The sequence below is a fragment of the Ranitomeya imitator genome, chromosome 5 (genome assembly GCF_032444005.1).
Source record: "Ranitomeya imitator isolate aRanImi1 chromosome 5, aRanImi1.pri, whole genome shotgun sequence".
In the NCBI taxonomy this organism is placed as follows: Eukaryota; Metazoa; Chordata; class Amphibia; order Anura; family Dendrobatidae; genus Ranitomeya; species Ranitomeya imitator.
The window spans coordinates 338148447-338174847 of NC_091286.1; positions in this window are offsets into that span (position 1 = coordinate 338148447).

Sequence of the window (26401 nt, forward strand, 5' to 3'; positions counted from 1 at the left end):
TAACAGAGCAGGTAGGAGAGCGGCTGCAGCTCTTATATATGAATGAGCAGGTAGGAGAGCGGCTGCAGCTCCTATATATGAAGGAGCAGGTAGGAGAGCGGCTGCAGCTCCTATATATGAAGGAGCAGGTAGGAGAGCGGCTGCAGCTCTTATATATGAAGGAGCAGGTAGGAGAGCGGCTGCAGCTCCTATATATGAAGGAGCAGGTAGGAGAGCTGCTGCAGCTCCTATATATGAAGGAACAGGTAGGAGAGCGGCTGCAGCTCCTATATATGAAGGAGCAGGTAGGAGAGCAGCTGCAGCTCTTATATATGAAGGAGCAGGTAGGAGAGCGGCTGCAGCTCCTATATATGAAGGAGCAGGTAGGAGAGCAGCTGCAGCTCCTATATATGAAGGAGCAGGTAGGAGAGCGGCTGCAGCTCTTATATATGAAGGAGCAGGTAGGAGAGCGGCTGCAGCTCCTATATATGAAGGAGCAGGTAGGAGAGCGGCTGCAGCTCCTATATATGAAGGAACAGGTAGGAGAGCGGCTGCAGCTCCTATATATGAAGGAGCAGGTAGGAGAGCGTCTGCAGCTCCTATATATGAAGGAGCAGGTAGGAGAGCGGCTGCAGCTCCTATATATGAAGGAGCAGGTAGGAGAGCGGCTGCAGCTCCTATATATGAAGGAGCAAGTAGGAGAGCGGCTGCAGCTCCCATATATGAAGGAGCAGGTAGGTGAACAGTCATAGCTCCTATATATGAGGGAGCAGGTAGGAGAGGGGCCATAGCTCCTACATAAGAAAGCAGGTAGGATAGCGGCCATAGATCCTATATGTGAAGGAGCAGGTATGAGAACGGCCATAGCTCTTATGTATGAGGAAGCAGGTAGGAGAGCAACTATAGCTCCTATTAGGGTTGAGCGAAACGGGTCGTTCATTTTCAAAAGTCGCCGACTTTTGGCAAAGTCGGGTTTCATGAAACCCGATCCGACCCCTGTGCGGGGTCGGCCATGCGGTACGCGACTTTCGCGCCAAAGTCGCGTTTCAATGACGCGAAAAGCGCCATTTCTCAGCCAATGAAGGTAAACGCAGAGTGTGGGCAGCGTGATGACATAGGTCCTGGTCCCCACCATCTTAGAGAAGGGCATTGCAGTGATTGGCTTGCTGTCTGCGGCGTCACAGGGGCTATAAAGGGGCGTTCCCGCCGACCGCCACGTTACTGCTGCTGATCGGAGCTTAGGGAGAGGTTGCTGCCGCTTCGTCAGAAGCAGGGATAGCGTTAGGCAGGGTCCATTAACCACCAAACCGCTTGTGCTGTAGCGATTTCCACTGCCCAACACCACCTTCGGTGTGCAGGGACAGTGGAAGCTACATTTTTTTTTTTTCCCCTCAGCGCTGTAGCTCATTGGGCTGCCCTAGAAGGCTCCCTGATAGCTGCATTGCTGTGTGTACGCCGCAGTGCAAACCAACTGCTTTTTTCAAAGCACAAATCCTCTTGTTCCTTCCTTTCTGCACAGCTATCTTTTTTGTTTGTCCACACTTTTTATTTAATTTGTGCATCAGTCCACTCCTTATTGCTGCCTGCCATACCTGGCTGAGATTACTGCAGGGAGATAGTAATTGTTAAACACTCCCTGTTTTTTTTTTTTTTTTGTGGGAGATTAAGATTGACATTTCTGCTAGAGTGCCATCCCTGTGTGTGCCATCTCCCACTCAGTGGGCCATAGAAAGCCTATTTATTTTTTTGCTTGATTTGGGTTATAAAATCTACCTGAAAAAATCACTACATCAATCAGTGGGAGAAAAATATTGGCCTCAGGGCTTGTGTGCCACTCCTGACTCCTGTGTGCATCATCACTCACTCAGTGGGCCATAGAAAGCCCTTTTTTTTTTTTTTGCTTTATTTGGGTTCTAAATTCAACCTGAAAAAATCAATAAATCAATCAGTGGGAGATTAATATTGGCCTTTGGGCTTGTGTGCCAGTCCTAAGCGTGCCATCTCTCTCTCTCAGATAGTGGGCCATAGAAAGCCTATTTATTATTTTTTTTATTGGGTTTATAAATTTTCCCTGGAACAAAAAAAAAAAAAGTGGGAGATTAATATTGGCCTCTGGGCTTGTGTGCCAGTCCTGAGCGTGCCATCTCTCTCACAAATAGTGGGCCATAGAAAGCCTATTTATTTTTTTGCTTGATTTGGGTTATAAAATCTACCTGAAAAAATCACTACATCAATCAGTGGGAGAAAAATATTGGCCTCTGGGCTTGTGTGCCACTCCTGACTCCTGTGTGCGTCATCTCTCACTCAGTGGGCCATAGAAAGCCTTTTTTTGTTTTATTTGTTTTCTAAATTCTCCCTGAAAAAATCTTTTTATTTTATTTGGTTTCTAAATTCTTCCTGAAAAAATCATTTTATTCTATTATTTTTTTTTCCTAAAGTCTCCCTGAAAAAAAAAAAAAAAAAAAAAATCAGTGGGAGATTAATATTACCCTTTCTGCTTGTGTGCCAGTCTTGACTCCTGGGTGTGCCATCTCTCTCTCCAATTGTGGGCCATAGAAAGCCTATTATTTTTTTAGCTTGATTTGGGTTCCAAAATCTACCTGAAAAAATCACTACATCAATCAGTGGGAGATAAATATTGGCCTCTGGGCTTGTGTGCCACTCCTGACTCCTGTGTGCGTCATTTCTCACTCAGTGGGCCATAGAAAGCCTTTTTTTGTTTTATTTGTTTTCTAAATTCTCCCTGAAAAAATCTTTTTATTTTATTTGGTTTCTAAATTCTTCCTGAAAAAATCATTTTATTCTATTATTTTTTTTTCCTAAAGTCTCCCTGAAAAAAAAAAAAAAAAATCAAATCAGTGGGAGATTAATATTTACATTTGTGCTTCAGTGACAGTCCTGCGTGTGTGCATCTCTCTCATTTGTTGCCACCAACAACAGAGTGTGTAACATTGTGCCTGATTTTCGTTGTGGTCTCACTCACCTGTAAAGGGGTAGCTAAATCATACTGAAGTTATAGCTCACCGTGTAAGTTGTGTGACAGCAACAAATACCGTTAGTTTGTTTACGTTTTTAAAACAATGAGTAAGTCTGGTGGAAGAGGTCGTGGCCGGGGGCGTTCATTGTCAGCTGGTAATGAGGGTAGTGGTAGTGGTGGAGCATCAGCTGGTCGTGGGAAAAAAAATATTGCACCTAAGTCTGGAGCTGTGGAGCCAGGTTCGTCGTCTGGCTACACAAGGCCTCGAACGCTCCCTTTTCTGGGAGTAGGAAAACCGCTTTTAAAGCCGGAGCAGCAAGAGCAAGTTTTGGCTTATCTTGCTGACTCAGCCTCTAGCTCTTTTGCCTCCTCTCGTGAAACTGGTAAATGTCAAAGCAGCGCGTCGTTAGTGGATGTTCACGGTCAGGGACAAGTCGCTTCCTTGTCCTCTTCAGCAAAAACAACAACAGAGAAGAATGCAGCAGGCGACACAATGGGTTACTCCATGGAGCTCTTTACACATACCGTCCCTGGCTTAGAAAGTGAAGCAGTTAACAGTCCATGCCCATTACAAGTTGAATCTGACATGGAGTGCACTGATGCACAGCCACAGCCAGACTACTATGCTGGTCCTTTGACTCAGACCACAACATTGCCCTCGCAGGGTAATGATCAAGAATCAGACCCTGATGAGACTATGTTGCCCCTTCACGAACGCTATACCACCGACCGACACGGTGACACAGACGAAGTTGCACACGAGCTACAAGAAGAGGTAATAGATGACCCAGTTCTTGACCCCGATTGGCAGCCATTGGGGGAACAGGGTGCAGGCGGCAGCAGTTCTGAAGCGGAGGAGGAGGGGCCGCAGCAGGCATCAACATCGCAACAGGATCCATCTGCCGGGCCCGTATCTTGCCCAAAACGCGTGGCAAAGCCAAAACCTGTTGGAGGACAGCGTGGCCATCCGGTTAAAGCTCAGTCTGCAATGCCTGAAAAGGTATCCGATGCTAGAAAGAGTGCAGTCTGGCATTTTTTTAAACAACATCCAATTGATCAGCGCAAAGTCATCTGTCAAAAATGTTCAACTACCTTAAGCAGAGGTCAGAATCTGAAAAGTCTCAATACAAGTTGCATGCATAGACATTTAACCACCATGCATTTGCAAGCCTGGACTAACTGCCAATCGTCCCTTAAGGTTGTAGCACCCTCGGCCAATGAAGCTAGTCAGCAACGCAACATCCCTTCCAGCAGTGTAGGGCCACCATTTTCCGCACCACCTGCAGTATCTGTGCAGGTTTCTTTGCCAGGCCAAAGCAGTCAGGGTCAGGACTGAGAGGCCCTGTGCCAGTGACGTCGCCAACTAGTATTCCTCCCCCCACCTGATGAAGGAACCTGCACTTTCATCTGCACCTTCCTCTTTATCCCCGTGTACTGAACTGGAATGAGAGGCTGACACAGAGAGTAGGCCCAAATCAGTAAGTAGTCGAAATGCAGTTCAAAATTGGCAACCGTAGTAAACAGGCGGCACAGCTTTGTTCAGTGGAGGAGAACAGCAAGGAGTTGCAGACACCGATAGTAGGCCCCAACCCAACTAGTAGGCCAAACGCAGTCTAACATTAACAACTACTTAACGAGAGCCTGAAAATGGAATTTCAGGACAGGAAACCAGGAGAAAAGCAAGGAGTGGCAGACACCGATAGTAGGCCCCAAACCAACTAGTACGCCAAATGCAGTTGTTCCGTTTAACCACAATTTAATGAGAGCCTGAAGATAGAAGTTCAGGAAAGGCAACCTGGAGAACACCTTGGAGTGTAACACACCATCTCTCTACACCCCATACCCAATTTGTAGGCCTAATGCAGCGTAGTTTCCAACAACTACTAAACGAGAGCATGAAGATTGAAGCTCAGGAAAGGCAACCTGGAGAACACCTTGGAGTGGAACACACCATCTCTCTATACCCCATACACCCCATACCCAATTTGTAGGCCTAATGCAGCGTAGTTTCCAACAACTACTAAACGAGAGCCGGAAGATCGAAGCTCAGGAAAGGCAACCTGGAGAACACCTTGGAGTGGAACACACCATCTCTCTACACCCCATACCCAATTTGTAGGCCTAATGCAGTGTAGTTTCCAAGAACTACTAAACGAGAGCCGGAAGATCGAAGCTCAGGAAAGGCAACCTGGAGAACACCTTGGAGTGGAACACACCATCTCTCTACACCCCATACCCAATTTGTAGGCCTAATGCAGTGTAGTTTCCAAGAACTACTAAACGAGAGCCGGAAGATCGAAGCTCAGGAAAGGCAACCTGGAGAACACCTTGGAGTGGAACACACCATCTCTCTACACCCCATACCCAATTTGTAGGCCTAATGCAGTGTAGTTTCCAACAACTACTAAACGAGAGCATGAAGATCGAAGCTCAGGAAAGGCAACCTGGAGAACACCTTGGAGTGGAACACACCATCTCTCTACACCCCATACCCAGTTTGAAGGCCTAATGCAGTGTAGTTTCCAAGAACTACTAAACGAGAGCCGGAAGATCGAAGCTCAGAAAAGGCAACCTGGAGAACTCCTTGGAGTGGAACACACCATCTCTCTACACCCCATACCCAATTTGTAGGCCTAATGCAGTGTAGTTTCCAAGAACTACTAAACGAGAGCCGGAAGATCGGAGCTCAGGAAAGGTAACCTGGAGAACACCTTGGAGTGGAACACACCATCTCTCTACACCCCATACCCAATTTGTAGGCCTAATGCAGCGTAGTTTCCAACAACTACTAAACGAGAGCCGGAAGATCGAAGCTCAGGAAAGGCAACCTGGAGAACACCTTGGAGTGGAACACACCATCTCTCTACACCCCATACCCAATTTGTAGGCCTAATGCAGTGTAGTTTCCAAGAACTACTAAACGAGAGCCGGAAGATCGAAGCTCAGGAAAGGCAACCTGGAGAACACCTTGGAGTGGAACACACCATCTCTCTACACCCCATACCCAATTTGTAGGCCTAATGCAGTGTAGTTTCCAAGAACTACTAAACGAGAGCATGAAGATCGTAGCTCAGGAAAGGCAACCTGGAGAACACCTTGGAGTGGAACACACCATCTCTCTACACCCCATACCCTATTTGTAGGCCTAATGCAGTGAAGTTTCCAAGAACTACTAAACGAGAGCCGGAAGATCGAAGCTCAGGAAAGGCAACCTGGAGAACACCTTGGAGTGGAACACACCATCTCTCTACACCCCATACCCAATTTGTAGGCCTAATGCAGTGTAGTTTCCAAGAACTACTAAACGAGAGCCGGAAGATCGAAGCTCAGGAAAGGCAACCTGGAGAACACCTTGGAGTGGAACACACCATCTCTCTACACCCCATACCCAATTTGTAGGCCTAATGCAGTGTAGTTTCCAAGAACTACTAAACGAGAGCCGGAAGATCGGAGCTCAGGAAAGGTAACCTGGAGAACACCTTGGAGTGGAACACACCATCTCTCTACACCCCATACCCAATTTGTAGGCCTAATGCAGTGTAGTTTCCAACAACTACTAAACGAGAGCATTAAGATCGAAGCAATGGCGAGGAAACCTGGGGCACACCTTGGGGAGGCAGACACCGTTAGTAGGCCCTACCAAAGTTGTACCCCCAATGCAGTTTTAAAATTCCTAGAGGCTGAAAACAAGACTATTGACGCTCAGCTTTTTTCAAAGGAACACAGCTGAATTGAGTGGCGCAGACAGACACAGGTAGTAGGACTTAACCCAAAAATGTGGCTCACTGCAGCTTAAAAAAGTTACAGGGGTACATAAGCAGCAGTGCTCTGGGCAGTGGAGGACAATTTCAATAGTGGACCGCAGACAGACTTTGTACGCCTACTATTAAAAAAAGGATGCTCTATGCAATTAAAAATAGGTTCCAGGGGTACACGGGCAGCAGTGGTGTGGTCAGCGGAGGAAAATTGGAATTAGGGACTGCAGACAGACTTTGTAGGCTGTCCCCTGTGGACCATGCATCCAACACATTAACCCAGTGCGCCGTAATGGACACGTAACTTTTTGTGGACATGCCTACTGGTCCATGCGTCTCTTGTCAGGTGCACCTTTCTACTGTTTGATTGCCTGAGTGCTATGACAATGCAGACTTTTTCATGCCGGTGGAGGGCTGGGATGGCTTTTCTCGCAAAAGAAATGTCGACTGGGTAGCTTGAACCTTTGCACAGCGTAGTTCATCTGGGCTTTCTAAATATAAAACAAAGAAAAAAAGGAGGCTACATGCACTTTCAGCTGGGTTCCAGGGGTACACGGCCAGCATTGGTCTGGTCAGTGGAGAACTATTGGAAGGAGTGACCGCAAACAGGCATCGAAGGCCTAACATAATAACACATTGCTGTTGGCAATTTTAAATTGGTTCCAGGGGAACACGGGCAGCAGTGGCCTGGTCAGTGTAGTAGTAGTAGAAAGAACAGACCGCAGACAGGCATCGAAGGCCTAAAATAAAAAAATTGGGCTGGCTGTAGGCAATTTTAAATTGGTTCCAGGGGTACACGGGCAGCAGTGGTGTGGTCAGTGGAGGCATATTGTAAGGAGTGACCGCAGACAGGCATCGAAGGCCTAAAATAATAACACATGGCTGTAGGCAATTTTAAATTGGTTCCAGGGGTACACGGGCAGCAGTGGTGTGGTCAGTGGAGGCCTAGTGGAAGGAGTGACCGCACACAGGCATCGAAGGCCTAAAGTAAAAAAATTGGGCTGGCTGTAGGCAATTTTAAATTGGTTCCAGGGGTACACGGGCAGCAGTGGTGTGGTCAGTGGAGGCATATTGTAAGGAGTGACTGCAGACAGGCATCGAAGGCCTAAAATAATAACACATGGCTGTAGGCAATTTTAAATTGGTTCCAGGGGTACACGGGCAGCAGTGGTGTGGTCAGTGGAGGCCTAGTGGAAGGAGTGACCGCAGACAGGCATCGAAGGCCTAAAGTAAAAAAATTGGGCTGGCTGTAGGCAATTTTAAATTGGTTCCAGGGGTACACGGGCAGCAGTGGTGTGGTCAGTGGAGGCATATTGTAAGGAGTGACCGCAGACAGGCATCGAAGGCCTAAAATAATAACACATGGCTGTAGGCGATGTTAAATTGGTTCCAGGGGTACACGGGCAGCAGTGGTGTGGTCAGTGGAGGCCTAGTGGAAGGAGTGACCGCAGACAGGCATCGAAGGCCTAAAGTAAAAAAATTGGGCTGGCTGTAGGCAATTTTAAATTGGTTCCAGGGGTACACGGGCAGCAGTGGTGTGGTCAGTGGAGGCATATTGTAAGGAGTGACCGCAGACAGGCATCGAAGGCCTAAAATAATAACACATGGCTGTAGGCAATTTTAAATTGGTTCCAGGGGTACACGGGCAGCAGTGGTGTGGTCAGTGGAGGCCTAGTGGAAGGAGTGACCGCAGACAGGCATCGAAGGCCTAAAGTAAAAAAATTGGGCTGGCTGTAGGCAATTTTAAATTGGTTCCAGGGGTACACGGGCAGCAGTGGTGTGGTCAGTGGAGGCATATTGTAAGGAGTGACCACAGACAGGCTTCGAAGGCCTAACATAACAAAAATGTCAATACAATGGTATTGTCAGTGGCAGGCATTGAAGGATGTCAGCGCATAGACTAAACATTGGTGGAGCTGTGAGATAATTTTGCAAGTGGTAGAGCACTGTTTGAGCTGGGGGGGGGGGAACTGTCTTGTGGCTGGCGGTACAGGCCCAGGGCCCCTCATATTACAACGGTGTGTCTGACATTGGGTGCGCACCACCACCGCCAGAGACACTTTATTGTACTAGGAGGGACCCAGTGGCAGTGCCGTCGACCAAAAGCGGGCACACCCATGAAGGTTAGATCATCTACATTTTGGGTAGCCAGACGAGTCCTTTTTTCTGTTAGTATTGAACCTGCAGCACTGAATACTCTTTCTGATAGGACACTAGCTGCCGGGCAAGCAAGCTCCTGCAATGCATATTCTGCCAATTCTGGCCAGGTGTCTAATTTTGATGCCCAGTAATCAAATGGGAATGACGGTTGAGGGAGAACATCGATAAGGGATGAAAAATAGTTTGTAACCATACTGGACAAATGTTGTCTCCTGTCACTTTGAATTGATGCTGCAGTACCTGTCCTGTCTGCGGTCATAGCAAAATCACTCCACAACCTGGTCAGAAAACCCCTCTGGCCAACGCCACTTCTGATTTCTGCCCCTCTAACTCCTCTGGTCTGCTGGCCCCTGCAGCTCGTGTGAGAACGATCACGGGCGCTGTGTGCAGGGAATGCCAGAAGCAAACGGTCAACAAGAGTTGATTGTTTGGTTGCTAATATTAGTTCCAAGTTCTCATGTGGCATTATATTTTGCAATTTGCCTTTATAGCGAGGATCAAGGAGGCAGGCCAACCAGTAATCGTCATCGTTCATCATTTTAGTTATGCGTGTGTCCCTTTTGAGGATACGTAAGGCATAATCCGCCATGTGGGCCAAAGTTCCAGTTCTCAAATCTGCGGTTGTGCTTGGTTGAGGGGCAGTTTCAGGCAAATCCACGTCACTTGTGTCCCTCCAAAAACCAGAACCCGGCCTTGCCGCGCCACCAATTTCCAGTGGCCCCGGAAAAGCTTCCTCATTAAAAATATAATCATCCCCATCATCCTCCTCGTCCTCCTCCTCCTCTTCGCCCGCTAACTCGTCCTGTACACTGCCCTGGCCAGACAATGGCTGACTGTCATCAAGGCTTTCCTCTTCCTCAGCTGCAGACGTCTGATCCTTTATGTGCGTCAAACTTTGCATCAGCAGACGCATTAGGGGGATGCTCATGCTTATTATGGCCTACAAATTGGGTATGGGGTGTAGAGAGATGGTGTGTTCCACTCCAAGGTGTTCCCCAGGTTTCCTCTCCATTGCTTCAATCTTCATGCTCTCGTTTAGTAGTTGTTGGAAACTACGCTGCATTAGGCCTACAAATTGGGTATGGGGTGTAGAGAGATGGTGTGTTCCACTCCAAGGTGTTCTCCAGGTTGCCTTTCCTGAGCTTCAATCTTCATGCTCTCGTTTAGTAGTTGTTGGAAACTACGCTGCATTAGGCCTACAAATTGGGTATGGGGTGTAGAGAGATGGTGTGTTACACTCCAAGGTGTTCTCCAGGTTGCCTTTCCTGAACTTCTATCTTCAGGCTCTCATTAAATTGTGGTTAAACGGAACAACTGCATTTGGCGTACTAGTTGGTTTGGGGCCTACTATCGGTGTCTGCCACTCCTTGCTTTTCTCCTGGTTTCCTGTCCTGAAATTCCATTTTCAGGCTCTCGTTAAGTAGTTGTTAATGTTAGACTGCGTTTGGCCTACTAGTTGGGTTGGGGCCTACTATCGGTGTCTGCAACTCCTTGCTGTTCTCCTCCACTGAACAAAGCTGTGCCGCCTGTTTACTACGGTTGCCAATTTTGAACTGCATTTCGACTACTTACTGATTTGGGCCTACTCTCTGTGTCAGCCTCTCATTCCAGTTGTCCTCCACTGCAATGCCCCCTGGTTAGTCCTGTGTTACCAATTTTGAACTGCATTTAGCCAACTTTATTCTTTGGGCCTATATCTGTGTTTCCTCCTCATCCTGCCCATTGCCCAGCCAGTGATAGATGAGTCTGCTGGTACATTGACCCATAACGCAAAATTCCCCGTGCACGCTACACAGCAAGATTGTGACCCTGCTGAAAGTCAGGTTCCTCTTCCCGCATACCATACCACCTTACACGGGGACAAAGAGGAAGGTGCAGATGAAAGTGCAGGTTCCTTCATCAGGTGGGGGGAGGAATACTAGTTGGCGACGTCACTGGCACAGGGCCTCTCATAGTACGCAAAAGTGTTGCTGCCGGTGGGAGGCGCCCCCGCCATGCAAACACACCGCTGTACTTTGAGGGGCCCTGTGCCAGTGCCAATGCCAACGAGTGGGCCCCCCCTGCTTGCTCAGGATCACAGCACTTGCAAAGTTGAAATACTTACCTCTCCCTGCTCCACTGCCGTGACGTGGTCCAGATTTACTGGGCCCACTAATTACTTGAACCAGCCCTACGCCCCACAACTTTAGCCAAATGACCCCCAATTTCAAATGCCTTCCAATTATTATAAGGTAAATTACGATTGACAAGCTTCTTTAACAAGAATGGATGTTTTTGCCATTAAAATGGGCAGTGTAGGTGTTTTCCTGGCCTCCACTCACTGCCGACTATGCTCCCCCATTGACTTGCATTGGGTTTCGTGTTTCGGGCGATACCCGACTTTTCGCGATAATCGGCCGATTCCACTCGACTCGACTTCTAAGATAGTCGGGTTTCGCGAAACACGGCTCGACTCTAAAAAGGTCAAGGTCGCTCAACCCTAGCTCCTATATATGAGAGAACAGGTAGCAGAACAGCCATAGCTCTTATATGTGAGGGAGCAGTTAGGAGAGCAGCCATAACTCCTTTATATGAAGTAGCAGTTAGGAGAGGGCCTATAACTGCTATGTATGAGGGAGCAGGTAGCAGAGAGGCCATAGTTCCTATATAAGAGGGAGGAGGTAAGAGAGCGGCCATAGCTCCTATGTAAGAAAGAGCAGGTAGGGCAGCGGCCATAGCTCCTATATATGAAGTAGCAGGTAGGAGGGCTTCAATAGCTCCTATATATGAGGGAACAGGTAGGGGAGTGGTCATAACACCAATATATATGAGAGCAGGTAAGAGAGCGGCCATAGCTCCTATATATGAGGGATCAGGAAGGGTAGCAGACATAACTCATATAAACATACCTCCCAACTTTCGAGGAAGGGAAAGAGGGATAAAGTCAGCGGTGCGCGTAGCACGCCGCGGCAAATTTTAGGCCACACCTCTGACCACACCCATTTCACAACTAGCCACGCCCCAACCACACCCATTTAGCACTTCTGATCGCAATGTTTTGTAAACAATAATTATAAACAAAAAAATATGGCCACACACGACGCTCTATACTATACAATGGCCCCACACGACGATCCATACTGGACAATGGCCAAACACGATGCTCCATAGTGTACAATGGCCACACACGACGCTCCAGAGTGTACAATAGCCACACATGACGCTCCATACTGTACAATGGCTACACACGACGCTCCATACTGGACAATAGCCACACACGATGCTCCATACTATACAATGGCCACACACAATGCTCCATACTATACAATGGCCAAACACGATGCTCCATAGTGTACAATGGCCACACACGATGCTCCATACTGTACAATGGCCACACACGACGCTCCATACTGTACAATGGCCACACACGATGCTCTATACTGTACAATGGCCACACACGACGCTCCATACTGGACAATGGCCACACACGATGCTCCATACTATACAATGGCCTCACATGATGCTCCATACTGGACAATGGCCACACACGATGCTCCATACTGGACAATGGCCACACACGACGCTACATACTGGACAATGACCACACACGATGCTCCATACTGTACAATGGCCACACACGATGCTCCATACTATACAATGGCCACACACGATGCTCTATACTGGACAATGACCACACACGATGCTCCATACTGTACAATGGCCACACATGATGCTCCATACTGTATAATGGTCACACACGACGCTCCATACTGTGCAATGGCCACACACGATGCTCCATACTGTACAATGGCCACACACGATGCTCCATACTGGACAATGGCCCCACACGATGCTCCATACTGTATAATGGTCACACATGACGCTCCATACTGTACAATGGCCACACACGACGCTCTATACTATACAATGGCCACACACGATGCTCCATACTGTACAATGGCCACACACGATGCTCCATACTGGACAATGGCCCCACACGATGCTCCATACTGGACAATGACCACACACGATGCTCCATACTGTACAATGGCCACACACGATGCTCCATACTGTATAATGGTCACACACGACGCTCCATACTGTGCAATGGCCACACACGATGCTCCATACTGTACAATGGCCACACACGATGCTCCATACTATACAATGGCCAAACACGATGCTCCATAGTATACAATGGCCACACACGATGCTCCATACTATACAATGGCCACACACGACGCTCCATACTGTACAATGGCCACACACGACACTCCATATTGTACAATGGCCACACACGACGCTCCATACTGGACAATGGTCACACACGATGCTCCATACCATACAATGGACTCACATGATGCTCCATACTGTACAATGGCCACACACGATGCTCCATGCTGGACAATGGCCACACACGATGCTCCATACTATACAATGGCCACACACGACGCTCCATACTATACAATGGCCACACACGATGCTCCATACTGTACAATGGCCACACACGATGCTCCATACTGTATAATGGCCACACACGATGCTCCATACTGTGCAATGGCCCCACACGATGCTCCATACTGTACAATGGCCACACACGATGCTCCATACTGTATAATGGCCACACACGATGCTCCATACTGTACAATGGCTACACACGACGCTCCATAGTGTACAATGGCCACACACGACGCTCCATAGTGTACAATGGCCACACACGACGCTCCATAGTGTACAATGGCCACACACGACGCTCCATAGTGTACAATGGCCACACACGACGCTCCATACTATACAATGGCCACACACGACGCTCCATACTATACAATGGCCACACACGATGCTCCATACTGTACAATGGCCACACACGATGCTCCATACTGTATAATGGCCACACACGATGCTCCATACTGTGCAATGGCCCCACACGATGCTCCATACTGTACAATGGCCACACACGATGCTCCATACTGTATAATGGCCACACACGATGCTCCATACTGTACAATGGCTACACACGACGCTCCATAGTGTACAATGGCCACACACGACGCTCCATAGTGTACAATGGCCACACACGACGCTCCATAGTGTACAATGGCCACACACGACGCTCCATAGTGTACAATGGCCACACACGACGCTCCATATTGTACAATGGCCACACACGACGCTCCATACTGTATAATGGCCACACATGACGCTCCATACTGTATAATGGCCACACATGACGCTCCATACTGTATAATGGCCACACACGACACTCCATACTGTACAATGGCCATTGGCCACATTATGCTCCATACTGTATAACGGCCCCACATGATGCTGTGTACAGCATACTTTCCCCACGTGATGGTCCATACAGTATTATGGCGCCACATTCTGCTTTGTACAGTATAATGGCCCCACACGATGCTGGGTATAGAATAATGGCCACACATAATGCTGAGTACAGTATACTGGCCACACATGGTTACCCCACCCCCATCATTGCCTTCTCCATCACTACACACAGACACCTTTCACCGCGCTCCCTCGCAGCAGCCAGCAGCTTCCACACCCACGGCGCTGAATGGTGTCATCCAGCTGCGCCGCTGACTGCTCACGTCGCTGCAGCTGTGATATGCCACTGATAAAGACCTCTGTGTCTCCTGTGCCAGTCCGTGTCAGAGCGAGGAGCAATATCTGCTCCGATCTGACACAGCCAGCGTCCGCTCCGTACACATGCGACTCCGCTCCATACACCTCGTACACACACGACATACACCTTGCACATGCGGCTCCGCTCCGTACACACACGGCTCCGCTCCATACACCTCATACATACGGCTCCTCCCCATACACCTTGTACACACACGGCTCCACTCCATACACTTCGTACAAACACGGCTCTGCTCCATACACCTTATACACACACAGCTCCGCTCCGTACACCTCATACACACGGCTCCTCTCCATACATCTCGTACACACATGGCTCCGCTCAATACACCTTGCACATGCGGCTCTGCTCCGTACACCTCGTACACACATGACTGCGCTCCATTCACCTTGCACATGCGGCTCCGCTCCATACACCTCGTACACACACGGCTCCGCTCCATACACCTCATACACACACGGCTCCGCTCCGTCCACATTGCACACGCTGCTCCGCTCAGTATACCTTGCACACACATGGCTCCACTCCGTACACCTCATACACATACGGCTCCTCTCCATACATCTCGTACACACACGGCACCACTCCGTACACCTCGTACACACACGACTCCATTCCATACACCTTGCACATGCGGCTCCACTCCGTACACCTCGCACACACACGGCTCCACTCCGTACACCTCGCACACACACGGCTCCACTCCGTACACATTACACACACACGGCTCCACTCCGTACACCTTATACACACACGGCTCCACTCGTACACATTGCACACACACGGCTCAGCTCCATACACCTTATACACACACAGCTCCGCTCCATACACATTGCACACGCTGCTCCGCTCAGTATACCTTGGACACACATGGCTCTGCTCCGCACACCTCGTACACACGCTGCTCTGCACACCTCGTACACACGCTGCTCCACTCCGTACACCTCGTACACACGGCTCCGTACACGTCTTACACACACGACTCTGCTCCATACACCTTTAACACGCTGCTCCGATTCATACACGTTGTACACACAAGTCATCGATCTCACTCACACTGATCTGCAGATAGCACAGTGAGCACTGAGCAGCCGAGGCAAACAGAGGAGGCTGTGAGTGTGTCCGTCCCTCCCTGCTGAGCCCCACTCATTCCAAGCACGATTACACTAGCCAGGCATTATAATTAGCAGCTCCAGTCCACTCACACTGGTCTGCTTACATTGCCGCCGGCACCCAGGCTGTGTTCGGCTGTTACCTCAAACTAGAAGTGTCCCCTCTCTCTCCCTCTCTGAACAGTGACGCTGCGAGACTCAGGAACAGGGCCGCCATCAGGGCATTACAGCCGTGACTGGCGTATGGGGCCCGGTGAGCAGAGGGGGCCCGCATCGGGCCCCGTCTCATCTGCTCACCGGGCCCCCCCTGCAGGCGCTGCGGCACACTATTGACGTGCGGGCCCGCGCCCGCACGTCAATAGTTAACAGCCGCCAGCCAGTCTGAGGCTGGCGGCTGAATAGGGCCGCAGTGCGCACTCGCCGGTGTCTGACGTCATTGTCAGCCACCGGGCCCGGCGAGTGCGTCTGTGTGGAGCCTGGAGGGAGGGGGGGGGGGCAGAAATGCTGGACACAGTGGGGCTGAAATGCTGGACTCAGTGGGGCAGAAATGCTGGACTCAGTGGGGCAGAAATGCTGGACACAGTGGGGCAGAAATGCTGGACACAGTGGGGCAGAAATGCTGGACACAGTGGGGCAGAAATGCTGGACTCAGTGGGGCAGAAATGCTGGACTCAGTGGGGCACAAATGCTGGACTCAGTGGGGCAGAAATGCTGGACACAGTGGGGCAGAGATGCTGGACTCAGTGGGGCAGAAATGCTGGACTCAGTGGGGCAGAAATGCTGGACACAGTGGGGCAGAAATGCTGGACTCAGTGGGGCAGAAATGCTGGACTCAGTGGGGCAGAAATGCTGGACACAGTGGGGCAGAAATGCTGGACACAGTGGGGCAGAAATGCTGGACTCAGTGGGGCAGAAATGCTGGACTCAGTGGGGCAGAAATGCTGGACTCAGTGGGGCAGAAATGCTGGACACAGTGGGGCAGAAATGCTGGACACAGTGGGGCAGAAATGCTGGACACAGTGGGGCAGGAATGCTGGACACAGGGGGGGAGAAATGCTGGACACAGTGGGGCAGAAATGCTGGACACAGTGGGGCAGAAATGCTGGACACACTGGGGGCAGAATGCTATGGACACAGTGGGGCAGAATGCTATGGACACAGTGGGGCAGAATGCTATGGACACAGTGGGGCAGAATGCTATGGACGCAGTGGGACAGAATGCTATGGACTCAGTGGGGCAGAAATGCTGGACACAGTGGGGCAGAAATGCTGGACTCAGTGGGGCAGAAATGCTGGACACAGTGGGGCAGAAATGCTGGACACAGTGGGGCAGAAATGCTGGACACAGTGGGGCAGAAATGCTGGACACAGTGGGGGCAGAATGCTATGGACACAGTGGGGCAGAATGCTATGGACACAGTGGGGCAGAATGCTATGGACACAGTGGGGCAGAATGCTATGGACCACAGTGGGCAGAATGCTATGGACCACAGTGGGGCAGAATGCTATGGACCACAGTGGGGCAGAATGCTATGGACCACAGTGGGGCAGAATGCTATGGACCACAGTGGGGCAGAATGCTATGGACACAGTGGGGCAGAATGCTATGGACACAGTGGGGCAGAATGCAATAGACAGTGGGGCAGAAATGCTGGACACAGTGGGGCAGAAATGCTGGACACAGTGGGGCAGAAATGCTGGACACAGTGGGGCAGATATGCTGGGCACAGTGGGGCAGATATGCTGGACACAGTGGGGCAGAAATGCTGGACACAGTGGGGCAGAAATGCTGGACACAGTGGGGCAGAAATGCTGGACTCAGTGGGGCAGAAATGCTGGACAGTGGACACAGTGGGGCAGAAATGCTGGACTCAGTGGGGCAGAAATGCTGGACACAGTGGGGCAGAAATGCTGGACACAGTGGGGCAGGAATGTAAGAAAGAGCAGGTAGGGCAGCGGCCATAGCTCCTATATATGAAGTAGCAGGTAGGAGGGCTTCAATAGCTCCTATATATGAGGGAACAGGTAGGGGAGTGGTCATAACACCAATATATATGAGAGCAGGTAGGAGAGCGGCCATAGCTCCTATATATGAGGGATCAGGAAGGGTAGCAGACATAACTCATATAAACATACCTCCCAACTTTCGAGGAAGGGAAAGAGGGATAAAGTCAGCGGTGCGCGTAGCACGCCGCGGCAAATTTTAGGCCACACCTCTGACCACACCCATTTCACAACTAGCCACGCCCCAACCACACCCATTTAGCACTTCTGATCGCAATGTTTTGTAAACAATAATTATAAACAAAAAAATATGGCCACACACGACGCTCTATACTATACAATGGCCCCACACGACGATCCATACTGGACAATGGCCAAACACGATGCTCCATAGTGTACAATGGCCACACACGACGCTCCAGAGTGTACAATGGCCACACATGACGCTCCATACTGTACAATGGCTACACACGACGCTCCATACTGGACAATAGCCACACACGATGCTCCATACTATACAATGGCCACACACAATGCTCCATACTATACAATGGCCAAACACGATGCTCCATAGTGTACAATGGCCACACACGATGCTCCATACTGTACAATGGCCACACACGACGCTCCATACTGTACAATGGCCACACACGATGCTCTATACTGTACAATGGCCACACACGACGCTCCATACTGGACAATGGCCACACACGATGCTCCATACTATACAATGGCCTCACATGATGCTCCATACTGGACAATGGCCACACACGATGCTCCATACTGGACAATGGCCACACACGACGCTACATACTGGACAATGACCACACACGATGCTCCATACTGTACAATGGCCACACACGATGCTCCATACTATACAATGGCCACACACGATGCTCTATACTGGACAATGACCACACACGATGCTCCATACTGTACAATGGCCACACATGATGCTCCATACTGTATAATGGTCACACACGACGCTCCATACTGTGCAATGGCCACACACGATGCTCCATACTGTACAATGGCCACACACGATGCTCCATACTGGACAATGGCCCCACACGATGCTCCATACTGTATAATGGTCACACATGACGCTCCATACTGTACAATGGCCACACACGACGCTCTATACTATACAATGGCCACACACGATGCTCCATACTGTACAATGGCCACACACGATGCTCCATACTGGACAATGGCCCCACACGATGCTCCATACTGGACAATGACCACACACGATGCTCCATACTGTACAATGGCCACACACGATGCTCCATACTGTATAATGGTCACACACGACGCTCCATACTGTGCAATGGCCACACACGATGCTCCATACTGTACAATGGCCACACACGATGCTCCATACTATACAATGGCCAAACACGATGCTCCATAGTATACAATGGCCACACACGATGCTCCATACTATACAATGGCCACACACGACGCTCCATACTGTACAATGGCCACACACGACACTCCATATTGTACAATGGCCACACACGACGCTCCATACTGGACAATGGTCACACACGATGCTCCATATTGTACAATGGCCACACACGACGCTCCATACTGTATAATGGCCACACATGACGTTCCATACTGTATAATGGCCACACATGACGCTCCATACTGTATAATGGCCACACACGACACTCCATACTGTACAATGGCCATTGGCCACATTATGCTCCATACTGTATAACGGCCCCACATGATGCTGTGTACAGCATACTTTCCCCACGTGATGGTCCATACAGTATTATGGCGCCACATTCTGCTTTGTACAGTATAATGGCCCCACACGATGCTGGGTATAGAATAATGGCCACACATAATGCTGAGTACAGTATACTGGCCACACATGGTTACCCCACCCCCATCATTGCCTTCTCCATCACTACACACAGACACCTTTCACCGCGCTCCCTCGCAGCAGCCAGCAGCTTCCACACCCACGGCGCTGAATGGTGTCATCCAGCTGCGCCGCTGACTGCTCACGTCGCTGCAGCTGTGATATGCCACTGATAAAGACCTCTGTGTCTCCTGTGCCAGTCCGTGTCAGAGCGAGGAGCAATATCTGCTCCGATCTGACACAGCCAGCGTCCGCTCCGTACACATGCGACTCCGCTCCATACACCTCGTACACACACGACATACACCTTGCACATGCGGCTCCGCTCCGTACACACACGGCTCCGCTCCATACACCTCATACATACGGCTCCTCCCCATACACCTTGTACACACACGGCTCCACTCCATACATCTCGTACACACATGGCTCCGCTCAATACACCTTGCACATGCGGCTCTGCTCCGTACACCTCGTACACACATGACTGCGCTCCATTCACCTTGCACATGCGGCTCCGCTCCATACACCTCGTACACACACGGCTCCGCTCCATACACCTCATACACACACGGCTCTGCTCCGTCCACATTGCACACGCTGCTCCGCTCAGTATACCTTGCACACACATGGCTCCACTCCGTACACCTCATACACATACGGCTCCTCTCCATACATCTCGTACACACACGGCACCACTCCGTACACCTCGTACACACACGACTCCATTCCATACACCTTGCACATGCGGCTCCACTCCGTACACCTCGCACACACACGGCTCCACTCCGTACACCTCGCACACACACGGCTCCACTCCGTACACCTTATACACACACGGCTCCACTCGTACACATTGCACACACACGGCTCAGCTCCATACACCTTATACACACACAGCTCCGCTCCATACACATTGCACACGCTGCTCCGCTCAGTATACCTTGGACACACATGGCTCTGCTCCGCACACCTCGTACACACGCTGCTCTGCACACCTCGTACACACGCTGCTCCACTCCGTACACCTCGTACACACGGCTCCGTACACGTCTTACACACACGACTCTGCTCCATACACCTTTCACACGCTGCTCCGATTCATACACGTTGTACACACAAGTCATCGATCTCACTCACACTGATCTGCAGATAGCACAGTGAGCACTGAGCAGCCGAGGCAAACAGAGGAGGCTGTGAGTGTGTCCGTCCCTCCCTGCTGAGCCCCACTCATTCCAAGCACGATTACACTAGCCAGGCATTATAATTAGCAGCTCCAGTCCACTCACACTGGTCTGCTTACATTGCCGCCGGCACCCAGGCTGTGTTCGGCTGTTACCTCAAACTAGAAGTGTCCCCTCTCTCTCCCTCTCTGAACAGTGACGCTGCGAGACTCAGGAACAGGGCCGCCATCAGGGCATTACAGCCGTGACTGGCGTATGGGGCCCGGTGAGCAGAGGGGGCCCGCATCGGGCCCCGTCTCATCTGCTCACCGGGCCCCCCCTGCAGGCGCTGCGGCACACTATTGACGTGCGGGCCCGCGCCCGCACGTCAATAGTTAACAGCCGCCAGCCAGTCTGAGGCTGGCGGCTGAATAGGGCCGCAGTGCGCACTCGCCGGTGTCTGACGTCATTGTCAGCCACCGGGCCCGGCGAGTGCGTCTGTGTGGAGCCTGGAGGGAGGGGGGGGGGGCAGAAATGCTGGACACAGTGGGGCTGAAATGCTGGACTCAGTGGGGCAGAAATGCTGGACTCAGTGGGGCAGAAATGCTGGACACAGTGGGGCAGAAATGCTGGACACAGTGGGGCAGAAATGCTGGACACAGTGGGGCAGAAATGCTGGACTCAGTGGGGCAGAAATGCTGGACTCAGTGGGGCACAAATGCTGGACTCAGTGGGGCAGAAATGCTGGACACAGTGGGGCAGAGATGCTGGACTCAGTGGGGCAGAAATGCTGGACTCAGTGGGGCAGAAATGCTGGACACAGTGGGGCAGAAATGCTGGACTCAGTGGGGCAGAAATGCTGGACTCAGTGGGGCAGAAATGCTGGACACAGTGGGGCAGAAATGCTGGACACAGTGGGGCAGAAATGCTGGACTCAGTGGGGCAGAAATGCTGGACTCAGTGGGGCAGAAATGCTGGACTCAGTGGGGCAGAAATGCTGGACACAGTGGGGCAGAAATGCTGGACACAGTGGGGCAGAAATGCTGGACACAGTGGGGCAGGAATGCTGGACACAGGGGGGGAGAAATGCTGGACACAGTGGGGCAGAAATGCTGGACACAGTGGGGCAGAAATGCTGGACACACTGGGGGCAGAATGCTATGGACACAGTGGGGCAGAATGCTATGGACACAGTGGGGCAGAATGCTATGGACACAGTGGGGCAGAATGCTATGGACGCAGTGGGACAGAATGCTATGGACTCAGTGGGGCAGAAATGCTGGACACAGTGGGGCAGAAATGCTGGACTCAGTGGGGCAGAAATGCTGGACACAGTGGGGCAGAAATGCTGGACACAGTGGGGCAGAAATGCTGGACACAGTGGGGCAGAAATGCTGGACACAGTGGGGGCAGAATGCTATGGACACAGTGGGGCAGAATGCTATGGACACAGTGGGGCAGAATGCTATGGACACAGTGGGGCAGAATGCTATGGACCACAGTGGGCAGAATGCTATGGACCACAGTGGGGCAGAATGCTATGGACCACAGTGGGGCAGAATGCTATGGACCACAGTGGGGCAGAATGCTATGGACCACAGTGGGGCAGAATGCTATGGACACAGTGGGGCAGAATGCTATGGACACAGTGGGGCAGAATGCAATAGACAGTGGGGCAGAAATGCTGGACACAGTGGGGCAGAAATGCTGGACACAGTGGGGCAGAAATGCTGGACACAGTGGGGCAGATATGCTGGGCACAGTGGGGCAGATATGCTGGACACAGTGGGGCAGAAATGCTGGACACAGTGGGGCAGAAATGCTGGACACAGTGGGGCAGAAATGCTGGACTCAGTGGGGCAGAAATGCTGGACAGTGGACACAGTGGGGCAGAAATGCTGGACTCAGTGGGGCAGAAATGCTGGACACAGTGGGGCAGAAATGCTGGACACAGTGGGGCAGGAATGCTGGACACAGGGGGGGAGAAATGCTGGACACAGTGGGGCAGAAATGCTGGACACAGTGGGGCAGAAATGCTGGACACACTAGGGGCAGAACGCTATGGACACAGTGGGGCAGAAATGCTGGACACAGTGGGGCAGAAATGCTGGACTCAGTGGGGCAGAAATGCTGGACTCAGTGGGTCAGAAATGCTGGACACAGTGGGGCAGAAATGCTAGACACAGTGGAGCAGAAATGCTGGACACAGTGGGGCAGAAATGCTGGACTCAGTGGGGCAGAAATGCTGGACTCAGTGGGGCAGAAATGCTGGACTCAGTGGGGCAGAAATGCTGGACACAGTGGGGCAGAAATGCTGGACACAGTGGGGCAGAAATGCTGGACACAGTGGGGCAGGAATGCTGGACACAGGGGGGGAGAAATGCTGGACACAGTGGGGCAGAAATGCTGGACACAGTGGGGCAGAAATGCTGGACACACTGGGGGCAGAATGCTATGGACACAGTGGGGCAGAATGCTATGGACACAGTGGGGCAGAATGCTATGGACACAGTGGGGCAGAATGCTATGGACACAGTGGGGCAGAATGCTATGGACTCAGTGGGGCAGAAATGCTGGACACAGTGGGGCAGAAATGCTGGACTCAGTGGGGCAGAAATGCTGGACTCAGTGGGGCAGAAATGCTGGACACAGTGGGGCAGAAATGCTGGACACAGTGGGGCAGAAATGCTGGACACAGTGGGGCAGAATGCTATGGACCACAGTGGGGCAGAATGCTATGGACACAGTGGGGCAGAATGCTATGGACACAGTGGAGCAGAAATGCTGGACACAGCGGGGCAGAAATGCTGGACTCAGTGGGGCAGAAATGCTGGACAGTGGACACAGTGGGGCAGAAATGCTGGACTCAGTGGGGCAGAAATGCTGGACTCAGTGGGGCAGAAATGCTGGACACAGTGGGGCAGAAATGCTGGACACAGTGGGGCAGAAATGCTATGGACACAGTGGAGCAGAATGCTGGACACACTTGGGCAGAAATGCTGGACACAGTGGGGCAGAAATGCTGGACACAGTGGGGCAGGAATGCTGGACACATTGGGGGAGAAATGCTGGACACAGTGGGGCAGAAATGCTGGACACAGTGGGGCAGAAATGCTGGACACAGTGGGGCAGGAATGCTGGACACAGGGGGGGAGAAATGCTGGACACAGTGGGGCAGAAATGCTGGACACAGTGGGGCAGAAATGCTGGACACACTGGGGGCAGAATGCTATGGACACAGTGGGGCAGAATGCTATGGACACAGTGGGGCAGAATGCTATGGACACAGTGGGGCAGAATGCTATGGACTCAGTGGGGCAGAAATGCTGGACACAGTGGGGCAGAAATGCTGGACTCAGTGGGGCAGAAATGCTGGACTCAGTGGGGCAGAAATGCTGGACACAGTGGGGCAGAAATGCTGGACACAGTGGGGCAGAAATGCTGGACACAGTGGGGAAGAAATGCTGGACACAGTGGGGCAGAAATGCTGGACACAGTGGGGGCAGAATGCTATGGACACAGTGGGGCAGAATGCTATGGGCACAGTGGGGCAGAATGCTATGGACACAGTGGGGCAGAATGCTATGGACCACAGTGGGCAGAATGCTATGGACCACAGTGGGGCAGAATGCTATGGACCACAGTGGGGCAGAATGCTATGGACCACAGTGGGGCAGAATGCTATGGACCACAGTGGGGCAGAATGCTATGGACACAGTGGGGCAGAATGCTATGGACACAGTGGGGCAGAATGCTATAGACAGTGGGGCAGAAATGCTGGACACAGTGGGGCAGAAATGCTGGACACAGTGGGGCAGAAATGCTGGACACAGTGGGGCAGAAATGCTGGACACAGTGGGGCAGAAATGCTGGACACAGTGGGGCAGAAATGCTGGACACAGTGGGGCAGAAATGCTGGACACAGTGGGGCAGAAATGCTGGACACAGTGGGGCAGAAATGCTGGACTCAGTGGGGCAGAAATGCTGGACAGTGGACACAGTGGGGCAGAAATGCTGGACTCAGTGGGGCAGAAATGCTGGACACAGTGGGGCAGAAATGCTGGACACAGTGGGGCAGAAATGCTGGACACAGTGGGGCAGAAATGCTATGGACACAGTGGAGCAGAATGCTGGACACACTGGGGCAGAAATGCTGGACACAGTGGGGCAGAAATGCTGGACACAGTGGGGCAGGAATGCTGGACACATTGGGGGAGAAATGCTGGACACAGTGGGGCAAAAATGCTGGACACAGTGGGGCAGAAATGCTGGACACAGTGGGGCAGAAATGCTGGACACAGTGGGGCAGGAATGCTGGACACAGTGGGGGAGAAATGCTGGACACAGTGGGGCAGAAATGCTGGACACAGTGGGGCAGAAATGCTGGACACACTGGGGGCAGAATGCTATGGACACAGTGGGGCAGAATGCTATGGCCACAGTGGGGCAGAATGCTATGTACACAGTGGGGCAGAATGCTATGGACACAGTGGGGCAGAATGCTATGGACACAGTGGGGCAGAATGCTATGGACTCAGTGGGGCAGAAATGCTGGACACAGTGGGGCAGAAATGCTGGACACAGTGGGGCAGAAATGCTGGACTCAGTGGGGCAGAAATGCTGGACACAGTGGGGCAGAAATGCTGGACACAGTGGGGCAGAAATGCTGGACACAGTGGGGCAGAAATGCTGGACACAGTGGGGCAGAAATGCTGGACACAGTGGGGCAGAAATGCTGGACACAGTGGGGCAGAAATGCTGGACACAGTGGGGCAGAAATGCTGGACACAGTGGGGCAGAAATGCTGGACACAGTGGGGCAGAAATGCTGGACTCAGTGGGGCAGAAATGCTGGACAGTGGACACAGTGGGGCAGAAATGCTGGACTCAGTGGGGCAGAAATGCTGGACACAGTGGGGCAGAAATGCTGGACACAATGGGGCAGAAATGCTGGACACAGTGGGGCAGAAATGCTATGGACACAGTGGAGCAGAATGCTGGACACACTGGGGCAGAAATGCTGGACACAGTGGGGCAGAAATGCTGGACACAGTGGGGCAGGAATGCTGGACACAGTGGGGGAGAAATGCTGGACACAGTGGGGCAGAAATGCTGGACACAGTGGGGCAGAAATGCTGGACACAGTGGGGCAGGAATGCTGGACACAGTGGGGCAGGAATGCTGGACACAGTGGGGGAGAAATGCTGGACACAGTGGGGCAGAAATGCTGGACACAGTGGGGCAGAAATGCTGGACACACTGGGGGCAGAATGCTATGGACACAGTGGGGCAGAATGCTATGGACACAGTGGGGCAGAATGCTATGGACACAGTGGGGCAGAATGCTATGGACACAGTGGGGCAGAATGCTATGGACACAGTGGGGCAGGAATGCTATGGACTCAGTGGGGCAGAAATGCTGGACACAGTGGGGCAGAAATACTGGACTCAGTGGGGCAGAAATGCTGGACTCAGTGGGGCAGAAATGCTGGACACAGTGGGGCAGAAATGCTGGACACAGTGGGGCAGAAATGCTGGACACAGTGGGGCAGAAATGCTGGACACAGAATGCTATGGACACAGTGGGGCAGAATGCTATGGACCACAGTGGGGCAGAATGCTATGGACCACAGTGGGGCAGAATGCTATGGACCACAGTGGGGCAGAATGCTATGGACCACAGTGGGGCAGAATGCTATGGACACAGTGGGGCAGAATGCTATGGACACAGT